The sequence below is a fragment of the Triturus cristatus genome, chromosome 5_2, assembly GCF_964204655.1.
Source record: "Triturus cristatus chromosome 5_2, aTriCri1.1, whole genome shotgun sequence".
NCBI lineage: Eukaryota > Metazoa > Chordata > Amphibia > Caudata > Salamandridae > Triturus > Triturus cristatus.
The window spans coordinates 151,960,555-151,984,116 of NC_140588.1; positions in this window are offsets into that span (position 1 = coordinate 151,960,555).

A 23,562-nucleotide genomic window follows, 5' to 3' on the forward strand; every position below is an offset into this window, starting at 1 on the left:
CACTAGTGGAACGCCTCTTTCTAACTCCTTACTAATTCTGTGAATAAGATTCTACTACGTGCTGGCCATTATCAATGTGGAAAGGTATATGGACCAAATTACGTAAAGCCTCTAGAGCAGCAAACATTACTCAAACATTATTCCTTGTCTACAATAGATTGTTACTCACACCAGCCACTCTATCTAAGCGCATCTCATTTATCCCAGACACATGTTGGTCATGCTCTTCCCCCAATGCTGACCTTTTTCACATGTTATTCAATTGCTCACAGGTATACCGCTTCTGGAAACAAGTATGGTCTCAAATTAACTTAATTTAGAACACTAAGTCTCCTTTTTCTTTCACTCACATCTTCTTAGGTAGTAATTCACCCATTTGAGATGATACTCTTCTTTTTTGATTTCAAATTTCTTTATTGAAAAGTTTTATGAACACAAAAAGAGAAAACAGAGCAGGAGTTGGGATCAGGGCAAGGGCCCCAGAATACCCATGACTGTGCTTCACTGGGTCAGCAGATAGCTGTCAACATTAGACGAACACCATGCCCGTGATGTCCCCCCGAAATCCCCAACTCCGGAAGAGGGGGAGGAAGAAAAAGGAAAGAGAAAGAAAGGGAAGAGAGTGAATGGAGAGACAGAAAAGGGGGAAGAAAAAGAGAAAGGAGAGTTGTCCGACGCCTCTAGCTTCACATTAAAATAACATAATGCAGCATCAAGTGACCGATCAAGTCAATAGTCATGGTATGGTGAGGACATGCGAATATTTCCATCCAGAAAGTGAGATCATGGCGGCTTATGAGAAGCAAAATAGTCATCCAGGGTAGACCATATGTTCCTCGTGGGTGATTTCCAGGGTGACTGTTGTAGGACAATATTATCTGCTCCCCTGAGATGAATGACCCAGTTCATCCAGCACTTGTAAGAGACCTTGCTAGTGTCCTTCCAATTGGTAAGTATCATTTTAACTGCAGAAATCAACAGTAGATCAAGGAGATCACGATCCCCCTCGGAATGCAAGTCCTCCTGTAAAAAAGCAGTCACCACGGATGCTAAGGACCTAGGAAGAAGACAGTTAAATAACTTATACAAAAACAGATAGACCTTATCCCAGAAGGGTTTCACAATCGGGCAGTGCAGAATAAGGTGAGCCAAATCCCCTTTGTCTTGTTTACAATTCCAACACACATCGTCCTCCCGGATCCCCACGGAAAACAGCCTGGCCGGTGTCCAAAAAGCTTTGTGTAATAGCCAAAATTTCGTTTGGGAAAGGACTGGGGAAATCTTATTACGTGTGACAGATCTCCATAACTGGGGCCAAGAAACATCGGATAGCTGAGTATCAGACAGTTCGTTCCAGTAGTTTACCACCTTAGAATTAAGCTTGGAGGATTTTGGGCGCAGAAGTCGATAGATTTGGGAGACTTGATGACCAAGCCTATTAAGTTTTGCCACAAAGTTGGGAAGCGAGGGGGAGCTGAGAGACACTCTGGATTTCGTAATGGCAGCCCTGACCTTCAGGAAATTATAGAATTCGATATCAGCCAAGTGGAAGCGGGTTTGGAGATCCCTGAATGACAAAGGATATGTGCCATCCTTCAATTGGTGTGGAAAAAAGATACCACTTCTACACCAAGAGTCAAGGAGTAAAGGCTCGCCATTGTAAAGGAACTTGGAGTTAAGCCAAAGTGACTCCATATCGGATCCCCTCATACCAACCTCCAAGGACCTGTCAACTTTTAAGAGACTTATAATTTGCGGTTGCCTTTCAACAAATTACTGTCAACTGGAAAGATTCATCAAAGATTTCTTATAGGGCTTGGTGGTACACTGTTTGCCATAATCACAGGTTAGATACTGCTTTTGTATACCCTCCTCGCATGGCCATCAAACGTGCTGACTTATGGTCGCCTGTCACAATCTTAATTGATACAAGTGCTAAAAAATGTTCATTACCACAACCCTCTCAACAGGAGGTTCTTAAACCACCCTAGATTCCCTAATAGTTCCATAAGCTTCTACTATGTACCTAGTTGACATATGTATTTCATTTATTTTGCATTTTCTGTCTCATTCTCACATTATTAGTCTGATTCCTTTATTCTGTATGTAATGAGCTTGGAATGTAAAGATGTACAATTTTTACTGCATAATGTGTTTAGTCACTTCAAATTATTTTCAATAAAATTATTTGAACTTAAAAAAAGAAGTTTCAGGGGACTGCCAGGAGAACCAGTCAGCGTGGCTACCAACCATTTTAACGCGCATGCATGCACAAGCAGGAGCAAAGTGCTTTTCTCCTGTCAGGATTCCAGAGAGGGACTGTGAGTGCGTATAAGGCCGCAGGAAAATCCGAGGCACATGCTTTCTGGCTTTCAATTCCTGCCAACTGCTTCGAGCTGCCTTTGAAGTTGCATGTTGCAAGTTGCATGCTCAGCATACGTCTACAGGGTCTGTTTATGTACTTTTCAAGCAGTTGGTCCATTTTATATCTATGCGCAAATGATCGATTTCCTTTCACTATAGTTCTGGATGATCGTGCTTTAAATATTTTCGGTCAGTTTCATAAAATGTATTTTGTACAACTGTTCTTGCCAAGCCAACACATACCCATCAAAAATGGATCGCACTTTTGGGAATATCCTGACATTTTTTGCAAGTTTTTTTGTAAACCTTTTTTACTAAAACAATTCTTTTTCATCAAGACCATAAAGGGAAAAGGTACACTACAAAACTGAAAGTGGTCAATGGATATATTTTCTGAAATATTTTCCTTGCTTGAGAGCAGGAGCTCTTGAGCTTAAATTGGCAGTTTCAATTGTTTTAGTTGTGGTTGTCATTGCTTCGTGTAATCACAGTCCCAAATGGGAATAGAAAGAATAGCTGGAAATGCATACCCTATGTGTGAATGGGATTATTAGTTATTGAAAATACAAACAATCAGTGTTGAACTCAGGTTCTTTGTCATGTAATCAGCTGCCAATCTGCTTGGAAGTATGTTTGCAATAATTCTGTCCCTCATGTCAATACACATTCAAAATAAACATGCTACCAGAGAGAAGAGTTGCATGAACGCCACTGGTTTACTGAGTAAATAAGAGGACTCAGCGAGCCGTCTTCAACCACTATGCCCCATTCCTCTCTGCAGAGCCCGCATTGAAACTTCAAAGAGTTATAAATCCAACAGCCTGAAGCAGGTGTCATCTCAGGACTCCAGCGCTTGCAGGGCAGGCAGAAACAGCTGCTTGATGCCATTCACACCGTTTAGCCAATTTCAGGGGTGAGAGGACAGAATAGAGAAACATCATTATCTCACCTCCCATGATGGTGGCCCCCTCAGCACTGGAGTAGATATTTTGCCTGCAGCAATCTAAACCCTGCAGAGATCACTGGACAATACAGCCAACCAATGCAGACTGTGCCGCACACTCAGCTGGACCATGAAGACAACAAGCCTTCAACTCCACATAATTCAACACAACACTACACAATTAATTGCCAAGCAATTCCACAGTACAGAAATCCACAGTGCACAATTCCACTGCACACAACATATTTCAACATTTCATAATTCCGCGCCACACAATCCAAATCCACATTGTTCCACTCCAGACCACATCATTTCAATCCAACTAATTCAACTCCATATATTTCCATTACAATCCATGTCCCGTAATTTCACTTCACATAATATCACTCCATGCAGCATAATTTCACTCCACTCCAAACTACATAATGCCACTCCATGCAACACAATTCTACTCTAGATAATTCTACTACACATTATTCCACTCCAACCTGTATAATTTTACTTCATGCTACATAATTACACTCCACATAATTCAGTCAGCTCCAAAACACATAATTAAACTGCACAAAATACAACTCTGAACTGTGTGACATACTTCCATGCCACCTAATTCCACTCCACACCATGTGACATAATTTGACACAATGCCACACTATTACATGCCACATAATTCAACTCCACATAGTTCCATACCATACCACATAATTCCACAACAAACCACATAATTCCACTCCACAACACATAATTCCAATACGCTTCCCATACATCCAATCTACAACACAGAATTCCACAGCATGTAACATAATTCAACACCATGTCACATAATTCCACTCCACCAGATGCCACTCCATGCCACACAATGCCAGTCCATATAAATCCACTCCATGCAACATAATTGCACTCCACACATCACATTGTCAAATCCATATAATTCCACTACACATAATTCCACTCCAAGCTACATAATTACACTTCAGACTACATAATTGCACTCCACATATATCCACTGAGCTTCAAAACACATGATTACACCATTTAAAATCCAACTGCACACCATATCACAGAACTCCACTCCACACTATGCCACATAATTCCACACAATGCCACACAGTTCTACAGCACACTATTCCGCACCATGCAACTTAATTAATAACACTTCACATAACACTCAACACAACATACTTCAACCCCACATAATTAAACTCCATTCCATACCACATAATTGCACTTCACATAAATCCACGCAATGCCATATAACAGCACTCCAAGTAAATACACCCCACACCATGCCAAATAGCTCCACTCAACATAATTTCACTCAATGCCACACAGTTCAATGCCACACAATTCAAATGCACACAATTCCATTCCACGCCACATAATTCTACACCATGCCACAAAATTCCACTCCACAACAGATAATTCCACCAAACACCACATTCATCTAATCCACACCATATAAATAATTTAACACCATGCCTCATCATTTCACTCCACTATATGCCACTCCACAATACAGAATACCACTCCACATAATTCCACTCATAACAGTCAATCTCAATCCACATAATTACCCTACACTCAATACCACATAATTGCTATCCACATAATTCCACTGCAGACCGTGCCACATGATTCCACTACACATTACTCTACTCAACACCACACAATTCAATGCCACACAATTCCATAAACAATTCCACTACAACTCACATAATTTCGCACCACATATTTGCAATCCGCGCAATATAATTCAGGATCATGCCACATAATTCAACTCCACTACATTGCTTTCCACGCCACACAATGTCACTCTATGTAAATCCACAGCATACAACATAATTACACTCCACATAAACCCACTCTTTACCCACCTTGACACATATTTACACTACACATATTTCAACTCAACACCACATACATCCACTTCACTTCATGACACATGGCTAAAATACATTGACAATGACAACGCCATTAGCTCTTTGGTTGCTAAGCGATATTGGTTTTGGCAATGCTTGTTTAACCTGCTCCCAAACTCCACTCGGTATGAGGACGCCTCTCTGAGCATATGCATATGTACACCAAGTCATGCTAAAATGCCTGGAATGTGCAAAAATCCAACAGGAACGGCTGCTATAGGTTGGGTGAGGGACCAAGTGCTGTCTTCCTTTCTGCCTTCCTCCTACCCCTGCCTCTCCCTCTTTAGCATCTGTCCACCTCTCCCTCACCCGACAGCTATTATTGATCATCCAGACATCCACAAGGGAGAAAGTACAGCAGCAACTGACTAAATATGTATTTTTCAATCAAAGTGACATGAAACATTGCAACATCCCTTCTTTTCAATGATTGCTCTTACATTTCAATTACCGTGGGTGTATTTCTATGCTGCTTAAATCTCCGTCCTCCAGTGAGTCTTATGCTATGGGATAGTGCTGTGCATTGAGAGCATTCTGTGAAGCCTGCATATCACTGGTTCGGTCCAAGTTGGGCGGATTCCACCTTATTCCAAATCTACAAGAAGAACATTGGGTTGGTTCTGAAAAAAATGGTTTTGCAGTCTCTGTAAAAGCAATTGAAAACCCCTCCATTCAACCTTTTTCTTACTCCTGTGGATCTAGTTATGAGTTGACTCTGCAGGCCTACTCCCTCTATTCAAGAGGCAGAATTTTGAAACTATGTATAGATTGACTCTGAAAATGTACTTCACACATAAGCCTTTTTGTAGACTGGGCTTTGCAAACAGCCTCTCCAACATGTTCTGAAATGCATTAATGCAGAAGGGGCCATTCTTTTACATCTGAGAAACATGATTAACATCTGTAAGCAAAACACATCAACCAACCCAAGAAATCTGTTTACATTTATTTTCTGGGTATTGTAGGGCCCGATTCACAGAACTAACTTAAGACAAAATCCTAAACTTACTACCATTTTGGTATTCACAGAAGGCACTTACTCATTTTGGTATTCACAGAAGGCACTTACTCATTTTGGTATTCACAGAAGTTAGGAGTCCTAACTTTAGGACTCCTAAATGCCTTCTTTGAATACCGAAAGTCTTAAAGTTAGGATTTTTCTCGGTTTAGGAGTAGTAAAGTTAGGACTCCTAATTTTAGGACTCCTAAATGTCTTCTGTGAATACCGAAAGTCTTAAAATTAGGATTTTTCCCAGTTTAGGAGTAGTAAAGTTAGGACTCCTAACTTTAGGACTCCTAAATGCCTTCTGTGAATACCGAAAGTCTTAAAGTTAAGATTTTTCTCAGTTTAGGAGTAGTAAAGTTAGGACTCCTAACTTTAGGACTCCTAAACTGAGAAAAATCCTAACTTTAAGACTTTCGGTATTCACAGAAGGCATTTAGGAGTCCTAAAGTTAGGACTCCTAACTTCTGTGAATACCGAAATGAGCAAGTGCCTTCTGTGAATACCAAAATGGTAGTAAGTTAAGGATTTTGTCTTAAGTTAGTTCTGTGAATCGGGCCCGTAGTGTTTTCCTTGAACAAGTGTTACGGCATTTAGGTGCATATTTACAATGCCCCTGCACCACCAAAGCATCACTGGCTTTTCATGGCATTGTAAATATGAACCCCTTGTGAAAGGGGCATTCCATCGGTGTTGCTGTGGGTGTTGACTTCTAATTTACCACTGGATGGTAAAGTAAAATTGCTGCCTGTATGCATAGACATAGGTCACTTTCTTAGACTAAATATTCTTTAAAAGAAATCTGTTCACAAATGACCTCCCAGGATTTTAAATATGTGTGCGTGTGTGCTTTGGGACACACTGGCCATCATTTTGGCATTAGCAATTGCCAGTGCAGCATTGCTAAGGTCAGTAGCCTGGCCTTTTACAGCAGGCAGCTATTGGAATTTCCGGTGCTTGTTCCATTTCCTGTGCCAGTTTGAAACAATGTTTTAATTTTGGGATTGGTGAAGCTGGGAATGCTGCCAATTTTAGTCCTTTGCCTTATGGTCATCTAACTTCTCTATGATCTCCAGCATGTTGTGACACAGGTGAACATATGCTTTCGTCCCTGCTCGTGCATTCAATAATGTGAAGAGGCAAAAAGTTAGAAATCAGTAAAAGTGTCCCATGTAGTGTCATGTAGTTATATTCTGCTGTAGTGTTATATAACCTGTTGGAAATTGGATTATTAGTAGTGGTAGTGGTAAATATGTATCTACTACTGGCAATAGGGCCACTAACACAGCCTAGGGCTCCGAATAGGTAGAAAATGATTCCCATGCTCAACCCTTGGTAGCAGGCTTAACTTCAGAGACAAGTATGTAAAGCATTTAAAAACACAAATTCAGTGAATAATTAAGACAAACACATAATAAAAATCCAACACCAATTAGGATATATTTGTATCTTTAAAATGACACCAAAACAAAAGAAATTCAATTTAGGGAACCTGTGATGTGATTTTTTAAAGAATTAGCACTTTCCAGCACTTAGGGCCATATGTAGGTAAATTACATTTACCGATTCTTAAATACCGAATTTTACCGATTCGGTATTTATGAATCGGTAAATGTAATGTAGGTAGAAAAATACCGAATCGGTAAGTGTCGGTATTTTAGAATCGGTATTTACCGATTCGGTAATGGCAACTGGCTTCCTATTCATTCCTATGGGCCTGGAGGCCCATAGGAATGAATGGGAAGCCAGTTGCCATTACCGAATCGGTAAATACCGATTCGGTAATGGGGGAGGCATCATCATGGGTGGCAGGGTGTCACATTGACACCCTGTTGCACCCCTGATTCGTCCATGTGTGCACATGTGGCGCACATACATGCCCTAAGGGCATGTATGTCTGCCACATTGCACACTGCAAAGTGCACAAAAATGCTTTTTCACACCTATTCGTCATTTACCACCAACTTTTAGTTGGTGGTAAATAACGAATCCACACAACACCCACACACTCCCCCTACATCTCATTTCATGATTCGGTATTTACCGAATCGGTAAAATTACCGATTCGGTAATTTTACCGATTCGGTAAATTACCGAATCATGAAATTATCCCCCTACATAGCAAAAGCCTAAATACCGGTCGGTAACGGTATATTTACCGAAAATCGGCCGTTACCGACCGGTATTAGACTACCTACATGAGGCCCTTAGTCACCTTGGTGAGGTTTTTTTAAAGTTGCTACAAACTTTTCCAAACTTCTGGAACATCTTCATGAAGGTCCTCTTGAGGGTCCAAAGGGTACAAAGCACAATCCAAGGATGTGGAAGCTCCAAGATGGTCCTGTGCATTTTGGGACCACAATTCCCACAATGCACCTGACCAAAACCCTTGAAAGTCCACTGGATGCACTCCAGGCAGGGGACTCTTGGTGGAGTTGACGCAGGTCAGCTCTGTTAACCTGTAGCTTGCAGGGAGCCCACTCTTTAATCCTTTTGAAACAAGGTACTTTGAAAGGTCTGTAGTTCAGATAATGCAGCAGGTGCTGTCAGTCATCTTGTCATCCACTCTTTATTCCTCTTGAAGCAAGGTACATCCAAAGGGCTGTAGTTATGGATAATGCAGCAGGCACAGCCAGTAAGAATGCAGGGCCTGATTGTGCAAACCAAGTTTCCAGCTTGGCAATCTGTCTTCTTCTCTCATTATCAAGTAGCAGAGCTGAGAGGCGCTGCCCCTCTCAGATACTTATTGAGTGTTCTCTGGGACAAGCACAAGGGCACTCCTGTCCAATGAGGTTCAGAGCAACACCCCAGAGCATGACTATTTCCTCCAAAATGTGGTGCAATGTTGTCCCAGAAAGCACTATCCTTCCAATATGGCTGAAGACCCAGCAGAGAGGCAAGAGATAGCTAAACCAACCTCCAGGATGGCTTATGTCCATAGCTCCCTCCCTCCTACATCTACAAATTCCTTTCTTAAGCCTACCATCTTGCTGGGCTCAGAGTGGAAGGGAGTATTTGGACCTGGCTGTCTCTGCCTGTCCCCTGCTACCTCTCGAGCTGATGCTTTGCTACCCCTCCCCCGTTCTGGCATTCCTGTGGAGCAGGGTCTTCTTACAAGAGATAGCCTTTTCTCCCTGGGTGCCACGTATCACTTCATCAAATCAACCTGGCTAATCCACTTAACTCTGGCCAATCAGGGCAGACCACTGGAAGGCTGAATTTTGGCTTACAGACAAGAAAGTCATATAAATTATTTTCTGTACATTTTAGGATAAATTCAACAACAGTATATTGTTGGACTTATCAATACCATTATCCTACATCCTTGAATGACATTTTTTAGTGGTCCCTTGTTGTAGTTATGAATCATAAACTATTGCAATGTTAACCTATGTCGCTGGGGATCTACAATAGGAAAAATGAAATGTCCAATTTCTCCAACACTAGGGCCCATAAAACTGCTATTATAAGAACTCTGTTCATAGCTACATGACCCCCACCCTTTTGACATTCAAGGGAGACTTTAGGGGTCCTAAATATACAAAAATAATGTACATCCTTACTCCACAGTGCTCCTAGCACAAAAGATGATCTTGGGGAGCACTTTACCACAATGAGGGAAATGAAATATTCAATTTCCCTATCCCTAGGGCATAAAAATTATAAGGGTTCACCTTATCAATACCCTACCACTGGAACACCTAGGGGAGACACTGGGGATACTTATATGTCATTATATTGTAGTTTATCAATTTACTAAGTGCCCCTAACACCAAAGCCATGTTTGGGCACAAGTTACACTTAAAAGCAGTTCTCCAACATAGGGCTGCTGTTAAAATGTCCTCAGGCTCCCAGCAGTGCAGACATGCAAGTGTAGAAAGGGCTGATGAGCTCTAAACTGCCATGCCCTATTATATACAAGGGACTTAACAGTTGTTTTAACCCGTGCCCTATTATGTACTAGGTTCTTATAGGGGGGGGTCATGCCAATCATAGAGTACCATACTCCATAGTGTCCCCCAGTGTATGTAGGTGTTTCCACTGTATTCTAAGTTTTTACAGCACAGCACTGGCCCTGGGCCTGACTAGGCAGGAACAGTCAGAGTCAGTTACCAACAGTACCAGTCAGAAACAAATGGGGCTGCCCAGGGAACAGGATGACTTTGCAGTATAGCACCCCTGAAAAAAGGGGATGCGTTACTAACCTAGATCCTGGTAGTCCTCAACAGCTAAGTGGAAAAACCTGGAAAGTCCATCCGCATTTGCATGGGCAACCCCAGGTCTGTGTTCCACTGTAAAGTCCATTCCCTGTAAGGAAATGGACCTCCTCAATAGCTTGGGATTCTCTGCTCTAATTTGCATGAGCCACCTGAGAGGCATGTGGTCAGTTTGAACACAAAGGTGAGTCCCAAACAAATATGTTCTCAGCCTTTTCTGGGACCAAACCACAGCAAAAGCCTCTCTCTTAATGGCACTCCACCTCTGCTCTCTAGGAAGAAGTCACCCGATATTGAAGGCAACTGGCTCATCATTTAACTGTGATAAAACTGCCCTTATCCCTCATTCTGCAGCATCTGCCTGAACCATAAATTCAATTGTGTAGACAGGGGCAAGTAGCACTGGTGCTGAACACATCGCAGCTTTCAGAGTGTCAAAAGCTTTCTGACACTCTGGAGTCCAATCCACCTTCTGGGGCATCTTCCTAGAAATCAGTTCTGTTAGAGGCCACACAATGTTCCCATAATTTTGAACAAATCTTCTATAGTACCCAGTCAGCCCCAGGAATGCCCTGTCCTGAGTCTGGGTAACAGGAGCTGTCCAATTCATAATAGTTTGAATTTTGGCTTGGATAGGCTTACATGGCCTCCACCTACTTGGTGGCCCAGGAACACCACAGACCTCTTCCCTATTTGGCACTTACTTGTCTTAATAGTCAAGCCTGCCAGCTGCATGGCCTGAAGCACGTCCCTCAGGTGGCTTAAGTGATCCCCCCAGGTAGAACTATGTACAGCTATATCATCCACATATGCTGCACTGAACTGCTCCAATCCAGACAAGACCATGTTCACTAACCCTTTGGAAGGTGGCATGTGCATTCTTTAAGCCAAAGGGCTTTACCTTGAACTGATAATGTCCCTCTGGTGTGGAGAATGCTGACCTCTCCTTTGCTCCATCCGTGAGGGTAAATTGCCAGTAGCCTGAAGTCAAATCAAACATCCTCAAGTACAATGCAGCCGCTAACCTGTCAATGAGGTCATCAGCTCTACGTATAGGGTGAGCATCAGTTTTACTGACTGTATTAAGTCCTCTGTAGCCCACACAGAACCTTAATTCCTTTGGTCCCCCTGGGTATTAGGTTTGGGCACCATCACCACAAGACTGTCCCATGGTTCAATTACCCCAACTGTAGCATCTTAGCTACCTCCGCCGTGATGCTGGCTCTGACATGGTGAAACGTTTACAGTTTATTTTTGACAGGTGGGCTGTCACCAGTATCAATGTGGTGCACATACCACTCAGTAACGGCTAGGGTCATAGAGAACAGGCCAGAAAACCGCTCCAGCAGCTGCTTGCAGTCTCTGTGCTGCTGGTCTGTCGATTTGGATGAGAGTATAGCCCCCTCCACTGATCCCTTTTGCACATTATTGGCGAGGAGGTTGGGCACTGGTTCAGTCTCTTCCTCCAACCCCTCATCAGTGACTAGTAACATGGTCATATCTGCCCTGTCATGGAGTGGTTTCAATCTATTCACATGCAGGACCCTATGAGGGTTCCTGTGGGTGCCAAGGTCGACCAGGTAGGTAACCTCATCCTTCTTTTCTAAGGTTGAATAGGGCCCACTCTATTTGTCATGGAGAGCCCTGGGTGCCATAGGATCCAACACCCAATTCAAGTGTCCTGGAGTATACTCAGGCATAGTAGACTTCTGGGCATATAGGAGCTTCATGAGCAACTGGCTAGCAATCCGTTTTCTTCTTGCCTTGTACATGTACTCTGTCATTCTAGGTCTCATGCCCAGCACATAGTCCAGCACATTATCCTCTGCTTCTTTGAGAAGCTTCTCCCAAGACTTTCTCAGCAGGCACAATGACCCCCTCCCAGGGTGTCCAAACAACAACTCAAAGGGATTGAAACCAATCCTTTTCTGTGGGACTTCCCTGTATGTAAACAGTAGACATGGGAGGAGAACATCCTATCTCCGCCTGAGTTTCTCAGACTATCCATTGATCATGCCCTTAAGGATCATGTTGAACCTCTCCTCCAGACCATTTTTCATGGGATGATATGGGGTGGTGAACTTGTAGTTAATATCACATCATCCCACATCACAATCAGATAGCTTAACAGAAAGTGTGTGCCCCTTTATGACACAACCTCTTTCAGAAAACCTACTCTGGTTAATGCACCAAGCAGTGCCCTAGCCACTGTAAGACATCTGTGGTTTTAAGAAGTATTGCCACAGGGTACCCGGTGGCATGGTCCACTACCACAAAGATATTCATATTCCCTAATACAGTAGGTGGGTCCAGGGGACCAACAATGTCCAACCCCAACCTTTCAAAGACAGTGGTCTTGACAGTGGTGTCAAGGAAGCCTCTGTCTTGCCACCTGCCTTGCCACTGGTCTAACAGGTGACAAATGGGCTGCAAAACCATATACCTTTTCAGAAAAATGGGGCCAGTATAAATGGTTTACCAACCAGTCTTAGTCTGTCCCAAGGGGATAACATGGCCCAGCATCAGAATGAGATTGTGTGAAATCCACTGTCATTCCCTCTTCCTGCTTAGAGGCAATCCGCCTCAAGCTCTCAAGACTGGGACAGTCTCTCTGTGCCTTACAATACTCCTGTCCGGAGGGTCCACCTGCTCCTGGCAGTTCTGCCAAAGCTGTCAGCTCTGGCAGGGATAAAGGCCCTACCCCAGAGGCCAGGTTACTCCCTACCAGGGTTAGATTCATTGTGTACCATCAGAGTTACCTGGACTGGCTCACCAAGCCCAGTGCCCTTGTCCTTGAATGGTTAGCCCTTTGTTAAAGGTCCAAGTGTCCAGTCTTTCCCTTCTGGACAGTCTGTGAACTAGTCATAGCACATACCCACTCAGGGAGCTCCAATATGTTCATATGGAGACGTCGCTCCACCTCTGACCAATCAGATACTTTTAGATAATTGCTCAGTAAACACTGGGCTAGGAGCACAGCAGACACAGCTACCTTCACAGAACCTATCACACCTCCCCATTCCAAATCTACCATATCCATAGGATGCAGCTTCTGTACTGATGTCTGCATAGGTCACCTGGTGAAACTCACCATGTAGCAACCTCTCCTGAGGCACCAGCCTGTCCAGGCCCATAGTCACACTAGTCTCTGTGTCTCTAATAGCCTCCACCTCAGTTCCAATAACTTTAGGCCTCTGCCTGTACTTATCCATGTTTGGAGGTAAGGCAGCAAGGGTTGCGATATTCACCCACCCAGGGACACTAAGGTTGCCTTTACTACCTGCCTACCCCTCTCTGGGGCACTTTCCACCCTCACACGTACACTAGCAATTCCTGGGGGTGGCCCAATAGTGGGAGGCTTCTTTGTGCAGACAGCATCTCCCTTTTGTGTCCTGGCTGATTACAGTCAAAGCACTTTCCCACCTTGGAGAGATCAAAGTACCTACTATTCTTTCCCTGATACCACTGCCTTTTGAATTTGGGTTGGATCGGGCCCCTCAGTGTACAGATTTTTGTGGGTCTTTGGAGGACTACTTCTGCTTTTGACCTTCTTTTCCCTGGGCTTTCCCCTGGAGAGGGATCTATCCTCCTTTCTTCTGGTCACGCCCCTGGTACTGATTGGAAACCCGGGTTCTCACACACTCTTCAGCTGCTTCCCCCAGCTCTCTGGGTTCTGTCAGCTTAGATTCCACTAGGTACTGGTGTAACTTGTCTTCAGCACAATAAGTCAGGTAGTGTTCTTTCAAAAAGAAACTATACAATCTCTCATATGTGTTCAAATTGTTACCAACAATCCACACTTCTAGTGCCTTCACTGAAACAGCCGCAAAGTCCACCCAGGACTGTGTGCTCACTTTCTGTGTGTCTCTGAACATCACACTGTACTGCTCTGGAGTCAGACCAAATGTCTTGTATAAGCATTGCCTCATGTGAGAATAGGATTTTGCCTCTTACCCCTTCAGGGTCAGAAGCCTATTCCTCCCCACTACTTGAATCATTTCCCACAAGAGTGAACCCTAATCCTCGGAGTGAACCCCCCCACATCTTAAGGGCCCTCTCAAATACAGTCAACCATTTGTCAATGCCACCCCCCTCTTTATACCTGGGTACTATACCCTTGGGAAGCTTGTGGTCAAATCCACCACCCCATGCCATCTCAAACTCTTCCTCATTATCACTGCCACCATTTCTTCTTGCCTTTTTCTCCTCCAATGGTTCCTTAGCTAGGTCCAGTTTCCTCTGCTCCAAAGCTATTAACCCTGCCGTACTCCCACAGTCTAGAGTTACAGAACCAACAGCGAAAACAATGCAGGTGGCATCACCCTCCTCCTCCTCCTTGGTGACATTGGGGGGGTCAGCTTCCCTGTGATCAAATCCCCCCTACGCAGAGCCAAAGGCTGTGCACAGCGTGGGGTTGGTTGCTTTTGGAGAGTTGGAAGCAGGGTCTAGCTGCAACACAGTCCTGGCAGCAAACCCCACACCACACACAAGCATTGGCCATGCGCACTGTGGCAGTTGCTGCCTCCATGTTGCTTTTGCAAGTAATTGGACGCAGGGCCTGGCTAGAAGGGGGGCCAGCTGCCAAGCCCAAGCTGCACATGATGAAAGGCCATGTGCACCCTGAGGTTGACTGCCTGCAGGGGGGATCAGCTGCCTCCGGGTGGAGTGGCCACAGAAGGGCAGAAAAAAACATGTATTCTTTTTGTCCCATTTATGGAAGGAAACGTTTGATGAGACATTTTAATAAAACAAACTTCTCACCCTTAGTTCATAGTTCATTAACTTAGTAAAAAATACATTACATCTAGGTTACAGCATTTCCCAAACATTTGTCTATCTGTTTACAGTGACATATAATAACAGAACAAAGATCACTTTAGTTCCCAATATCAAGAGTAAAAGTACCATTACATATAAACAGCAGCTTTAAAATTCTCATGCAGGGATTACGCAATACAGGACGCACAAAAACCAGATCATCAAAATCCTTGATTTCATGTTAACATAAATTAGAAGCTTGATCGTTTTTCTTTTTTCTCTCAGAAGCTCCAGTTATATTTCTTAAAGGTAACGTTTGCAATCTAAATAGAAGAATGAAACAATGCACAATTTGGGCAATAGTCCAACTCAGACAGCGATGCATTCTTTTAATACTGCAAGAGGCAGACGCCCACGTACTTCTAGAATTTAGTAGGGAGGAAGTATTTTCTAATTCCAGACTCAACATAGGGCTACAATGTTTAAGAAATAGCTTAAGTTCCGACACTGAAATAGATGCTGGTTTCCCTTGGGTAATTTTAAAGTAGGCTAAGTCAGAGTGGAAGTTTTTCCCAAAAGTACTGTCATGCCTCTGCTCAATGAAAACCCTGTTTCCACAATAGTCTCCTTAGAGAGTTATCGTTGAAACGTATCAACCGAAAACCCCACTGTAGAATAGCCGCCAGGCCCAGTAATGAAGAGCCACTATTGAGGCTAATGTATTCAAATTATATATCTACAAACAATTTTCCCTTCAGTGGAGTCTACGAAAGAACAACCAGCAATACTCACATCCTCCAAGGCAAAGAGTAAAGAGGGAGGAATTTTGAAAGGATATAGCTGAAGAAGACAGAAAAAGTGTCTACGGCCAAGAACATTATATACAAACTTAACCCATTAGCATGGATTCATGACGTTGGTGCATGCATGGCTTACATGATAGCTCTTGCATATATATGAAATGCAGTATTTTCCTAGATATAAATATAACTGTACTTTCTATAGTACTTCAGTCCCCAGGTGCCAAGTGAAATTTACTTTAATTGACGAATGCCTTTAAATACTAAAATGTTACTTTTACATTTTATTTTAAAAGAATGAGCACTTGCATGTGATTTCAGTATATCTAACCTTTTTTGTAGGCCCTTGGGGTTGGGTCTAATACAATGAGATCACTTGCGTACGGCAAACAACACACCTGCTCCCCTACCTTAGGAGGGTCACCTTTATGGAGTGAGAGAGCCTCTGGGAGGTCATAGACCTATAGAGAAAAGAGTAATGGGGCAACAAGGCAATCGTGTTTAGAACAATTGTTTGCTGAGATTTTTGTAGAAAGGCCTTGGGTTCCTCCCAATACGACCTGGCACCTTGTAGATGAATGAAGGGCTCTTAATAATTGGAGCAATGGTTGGAGAACACCTAGATTATAAAACGTTCTCCATAAAGGCGACCTATTGACCCAATCGAAGGTCATTGATGAGTCGATAAAAGATGCATATGCAAATTGGCCTTTTGTTTTCAGATATGTTTCTATGATTGCCTGAATTATTGAGGTGTTATCAAGCGTAGAACAATTGGCCCTAATGCCAGCCTGCTCTCCAGGAAGAATTTCCTGGTCAGCTACCCATTCTTGTATATGTTCAATTAAGCACTTACCATAAGGTTTCCCCACCACATTCAAAAGTGCTATTTGAGAAAAACTACTATGGGAACCTCTGTCTCCCTTCTTAAAAAGAGGTTAAATAATATTACTTTTTCATGAAGGGGAACAATTCCCTTATTTATTTATTTTATTTTAGAAATTTTATATAGCGCTGGCTAGACCTAGAGGTATCAGAGCACTTTACATGAGTATGAAGATAGTAACAGAAGAGGACAATATTTAAACAGCATGGAATACCAACAAGTAAACAAAAAAGCAAAACGGCGGAGGGGTTAAATCCGTTGTTCTTTTACCCTCTACGCCACCCCAGTTTGGACCCGGCCATATCAAATTAGTCTTGACCCTGTGCCCCATGGGAACAGTCCAGACCGAAATGCCAGGACAGGCCCTCCCTGGACCGGAAACAAGCATCCTAGCCAGGCTAGCTTGAATTCATTGGCACAGTGAGCAAGGGACCCACGTCTGGGCATACCCATCCCACTTAGTTCCTACCATCTAAAGGGAATTGTGTTTCATGGACCCATGGGATAAGCTGCACAAGCCAAGGGAAATAGTTTGTGTGATCTATATGTGCATCTCAACTTGCAAGTAGTTACCCAAGGTCACATGCATGAAGTGCTACAATTTGCAGTCAGTCAAATGTAAGACTGAAGGAGGCTTCTGCCCAGGTGGTCAATACTTCCATGCATACTAGCCAACATTCAACAGTGATGTGCCAATAAAATGGTGCAAGTGAGAGTGCATAAGTGGTTGTCAGCAGTGTGTGACCCAACACATCCATGAATAGTTACAATGGTTTGACTTAAGCATCCATATAATACATGCAGTATCACTTACAGACAGTACAACAGTAGGGGAATACTTGTTTAGGGCTGTGTGCCCATTCACACCAAGAGTGCCACTCACACCGCACAATCACATTAGGTGACTCCATTGCAAACTTGATCCACTCCTTAGGTGCTTCACCTAGTTACACATGTATACAAACAGTGCCAGGAAATCCTACATCATGTGCTCAACCCAACCAAAGCATATATGACAACTGACACATAGTCAATATGTAAGCAGTTGTGAAAGTGCAAAACAGCCCTTATTTAAAGCACCATAACATTTTAAAAATCTAAAAGTAACTAAAGTACACTAACTATCTAAACTATGCCTAAACTAACCAATGCTACATTACCTACACTATCCTTACTTAAAACTAACCTAGCCTAGCTAATCTTTACTTATCCTAATCTACACATACACCACACAGACAGGTTAAACATCATTCCCCAACCACCTTAATTAACATTGGCATATGAGACAAATATAAAATACGCCTATACACAAAAGCCGAAACATTAAAACAAATATATATCTTTTTTGTACCCAACCATATCCCGACATAACAAAAGATAAATATTAAAATCTACTAAAACACTGAAACCAAACTAACCTATCACTATGCTAAAACCTAGCCTAACCTATCCTAAAACTATATACATTAAAAACAACCAATATGAACTGGGGAGGGGCAGAAAGTCGGAAGTAGGGCCTACAATTGGTGTTCAATCTTGTCCACAGATTGTTGCAAGGTGTGCACCATTTTCATCAGTTAGGCCACCTGAAGTTCTAAGTCTGCAGGCCTCAACTTAATGTCCTCATTGTCCTTCAGAGACCACTTTTCATACTCTATTTGTGGAGCAGGTGCTTTGGTGACCTTTTTGGAAGTGTAATGTGGTGATTATATGTGGTGCATGTTACATTTGGGCACACAGACAACAGCCATGGCAGCCCTTCCTTGCGCACAGTGTTGCAATACAACATTTGCCCAAGCATTGCATTGCTCAAGTTATTCCCACTATTGATAGACATGCAGTGGCTTAGCACGTCTTGACACAGGTGTCTTGCAGATTTACATTGCACATGTGGCCTGGTGAATGGAGCAAGTATGAGATCCACCCCTCCTATATATGCACTGTCTCAGTCAGGTAGCATTCACAGATATTTCAATTATGTCATTGCTTTTTCACTGTTATTAGGTCTGACATGGTCTGCAGATGGACTTACCCACCAGAGGGCCATTCCCATATGTGCCATTCTGGAAGTGCTCATTGATGATGGAGTGCCTAAAGTAGTATGCATCCTCCACACTCCCGGGGTATTTGGCCAACACATTGGTGAACATGCCCGGTGGTCCACAATGACTTGGAAATTTATTGAGAATGGGATGTAGCTGCAGGGGGGCACCAGTTACACATGTGTTCAGACCGATGCACCTAGCACATGTGGGAAACCAGCGATGGCACAGAAGCCTTGCTTGATCTCCACCTGCAGTTGCTGTGTAATGGGGAAGAGGAGGTAGAGTGGCGTTAGGTGGATGATGGCATCCAGGACAGAGGGTAGGAAAGCCAAGAAAGATGGCTGAAATATTCCTGCCACTCTGGCTGTTGTAATCTGGAATGACCCAGGTGCCAACATGTGGAGGAAGGCTATAAGCATGACCTGCGGAAGGATGTTGTTGGCTGGAGCCTTGGCGCTACCTGGTGTAGCAATTGCACTCCCTCATAAGCCGGTAGTAGGTGATGACCTCATCCTGAGAACAATGAGGGACATCTGCATGCCGAAAAATGTTCTCCCTTGTCCTGCACTGCCTTTGTGGTGATCAGGAGGCGAGGGGTGGGTGGTTGGAGGGGGAGTGGTCTCCTCCTTGAGACTCCTAGCTACAAAATTAGCATCTCCATGTCATAGCTCTGCTTGCCACACTGTTCTTTCTGGCTTCTATTTACATGGCAATGTGTGATTTGTTATCTGTGTGTTACTGAGGAACAGGAATGTTGATACTTTTGGCCCCTGCGTGACACTTGCTGGCAATGCGTCAATTTCCAAATTTGCTTAGTTTTACGGAGGAAATTATGATGGAACGCCTACCTTGCTTATATTAATACTTGCTTGGCGCAGCAGGTTCAGGCGCTGGTACATTTTGACTCAGAACTTCAAAAAGTGACGCATCAGGCTAGATGTGTCACCTTGTAAATGTAGAGTACTGACAGTGCCGCCAATGCGTCAAAAATTATGACTCATCGGTGGCACAAGCTCCTTGCAAATAAGTCCCCTGGCCTTCAGTGTTATGACATCGACGTAAAGTATCATATGTAAAGCTGTGGTCTACAGTTTCAAAACCTGTCCACAATGTTACCATGCCCTTTTCCCCAGGAACAATGTCAGAGATTCATCACATCAGCATTCTACGAGAGAGGCATTTTAGGAAGTCCTCATTATCTTATCGTAGCTAAGCGGTCTGGTAGCAAAAAGTAGAAATAAATTATGTTCAGCAAATATTCAAAGTTTATGGATGCACAGTTTCTTGATTTCACCTTTTTGTAATAGAGTGTAAAATATTTATGTATGTGCCAGCTGTCCTTCCTTATTCATTAATTAGCTCTATAATTATGTTGCAAAGATAGCAGCAGAGAAAATTTCAGGCACTCACTTCGCTACATTTTATTTGTCTGTTGATGAACCCGCGTGGGTGAGGGTATCAGTCGAAAAGAATGGCATTCAAAACTGCATCCAGGCAGAGCAATTTTAGTTGTCGTTGGAGGAATGCAGGGCAGAGGTATGCCCAACCTCTGTATCAAAACCTTTACATTCTGTATGTGTTCTGGATGTTTCTAGCCTATTTACATAAAAAGATTCTAGTTAGCAAAAAATTCTATTTTTCTTTCAATGAAAAGTTAATTATGTTTAACTCATCCACAAGCAATATAAAAAGCACTTGTCACAGAGGTTGTCAAAAATGATTGGGAAAGAGTTTACAAACCATTTTGAGGGATTGCACTGCTGTATGATATCTCCTCCACCACCTCCCCAGGTACACTGGATTGAAAAGAGTGTGTAGCTCTCATGGGACTAATTATGGAAACAGCATTCCACATTCCTGCAATGTACATCTTTTGGGCACTCGAGTTGAAAAATAAGTCCAAGACAATATGTCTGCATCTTAAATTAAGCAGAATCATGAATATTCACCAACAAAAGATAAACAGTTTCGGTAATGCAATTTAGGAACAGAGTGATGCAATTAAAAGTGCATTTGTAACAAAGTCAATGGAAAACTTGTCAATAACTACTACTAGAATAGATGTTGTGTGACAATCATGAAAATCATTGTTTTTGATGACATTAAATCAAATCAATATTCCTCTACGCTGAAAATTTCTCTCAGGAAATGTTCGGTCCTATACTGACAGCAGATCATTGGTGCAACATGCCCACTTGAATTGTGTGAGATACATGTTCTTACTAGTCATTGGTGGACCCTTGGCAACTATCTGTTTAAGGTAGACACCACATAAGAAATTATGCGTATTCTGTTTGTGCTTATTTAAGTTTGATCCAGCGGTAAGCCAGCCTCAGATACTCTAATACCATATACTCACCTGGACCCATAAACACACTCACACTCACTCACTCAGGCCAGTTAATAGTACCCACTGGGGTCAATTTTTATATTTTTTTTCTGGGATTAGTTATTTGTCATTCCTAGCTAAACTTTCACTGATAAAATAGTTCTTTCCTGTGGTCAATGGACCATTAGTTGAATTAGTTGATGGTGAATTGACATATATTAAAATATTCTTTCTGCAATGAAAATGACCACAGACTCGGTAACATTTTAAATACTTTATCTAAATTAATTTCAAGTGAACCAAACTCAAAGTACAGTACGGTCTCCGTCTCCCAAAGAAGGAAAATTCAATTAGCAAGAATTTACAATGACGATACTCAGAAAAGAGAGGATAGAGAGAGCAGTACAATTGCATATACACAGAAATATATTTACCTAAGATGTTGTGAAACCAACCCCTTGGTCTAGGAGCTGGGAAGGGTCCCCCGGGGAACGGTCAGGAGACAAAGGCTTCAGAATTCAGGACAGGATAAGGTGACCTCTTCTAGATTCGACGCCTGCGTCGCTCCCCTCTCTGACACTATTTTCCTCCCCGATTCTTCCGTGATCTTCTTCTAATTTATTTGGCTTAGATTTATAAATCTGCAATTCGATTCTTCTTCAGCATTTGCTCATCAATCCGACAGCATCCCGAGCTCTGCAGCATTTCCATCTCAACGCCCTTTTCTCGAACAGCATCACAGTCTCTCTCTAGTTAACTAACATAACTACCTCAATTATACCTTTCTAAAGCCAATGTACCACCCATTAATGTTTCAATTTTATAAAACTCCTAATTTTGGTTGGACAGGCAAAGGGGATGATCATCACACCATACTAAATTTTCAATAATGCCTTTCAGTTTATTGTTAAATGATCCCGCCCCTTAATTTTTATTCATAAATCTTCATTCCCACCCACATTCACATCTTTATCAAGCACAAAGTATACACTTCATATAATTGTCTTCCTTTTCACAGAACATCATACTGGTTCCCATGGTATGTTACTGTTCTCGTCCTTGGATGGCTTTCAAGGATTACATTGCGGCTTCTGGCTCACTTAGACTGCGCATGTGTAGGGGTCAAGTGAGATATAGACTTCGGTTTCTTACAAAGGCCAGAATGCGAACTAATAGGAAAGTCAAAAAGAAGTATATTAATTTCAAAATAAAATGATTTCACTGTATACCACCTATTTCTATTCTAATCCCATATACTTATAAATGCTCCCCCTGCATTAGCAATTAGTACATTTCTCGGTTTCGTTTTCAGCAAAGCAGATGCTTTGCATGTGAGCTTTTAGTGGCCATTTTAGAAGCGTCTGCACAAGTGCAGAAAATTCCCTCCAAGCGACAGCTCATCATACTGAGTAGATGCAGTTGACGCATGCGCATAACAGTTTCCTGCGTTTAGCAGCCATTTTAGATTTTGCTCGAATTACTTGTTAATAAGACACGTAAGCAAGCTTCTTCCCTTTCTAATAATTGGAATGTAGTGCATATTAATTACACAATACACAGTTAATACGAGTTATGAGTTATTTCCTTTCTACGAGTCCTTGCTCCATCAAGTTCTACTAAAAGCTTTATAATCTTGTGAATATCACCCAGTACGTTGCTTGCCTCCATTGCAGACTGTGGCATTTTCAAATGCCTTTGCCCACTACTTTAGATCACATTTGGTTTATTTTCATATCTATATTGTTAACGTATTCAGTCTTAATTGCTCAAGGCTGCTCCCGTTAATCAGTAGTGGGGCGGGAGGGGGGGGCAAGGGGAATTAAAATAAACAAATTCACTTACCTGCTGGTCGGCCACTGCCTTTCTTCCATCAGAGTTGTGATTGGTCTGAGCTCTGTGGTTCGGCGCTGAAATGGGCAAGGGAAGCCTGGGCATGTTCCTCACCCACACTGTTAAGCAGCCTGGGTGGAGAACATGAAAAGTCTGCATGATTGAACATTCATGCGCACTCAGGAGGGTGCCACCATTCCTCTCCCCTGTGCAGTCTAGCCCTGCCCCACAAAACTACTCTAGCTCAGAAAATTAAAATGATAAAAACATCTTGCTACTATCATTTAATTTGTCCTTTTTTGCCGTGCTAAAAAAAGGCAGTGGGTCAACGTCCCTCCGCCTTAGTGGAGGAGCTGCCCCTGGTCCTAATGTTTTATTATTTAGGGCAGATGAGTTTCTGAGTGATTGCAATTGCCCGAGCCTTCAAAGCAATCATACGCCCCCACAAGGTCTGGCAGAGGGTAAGAC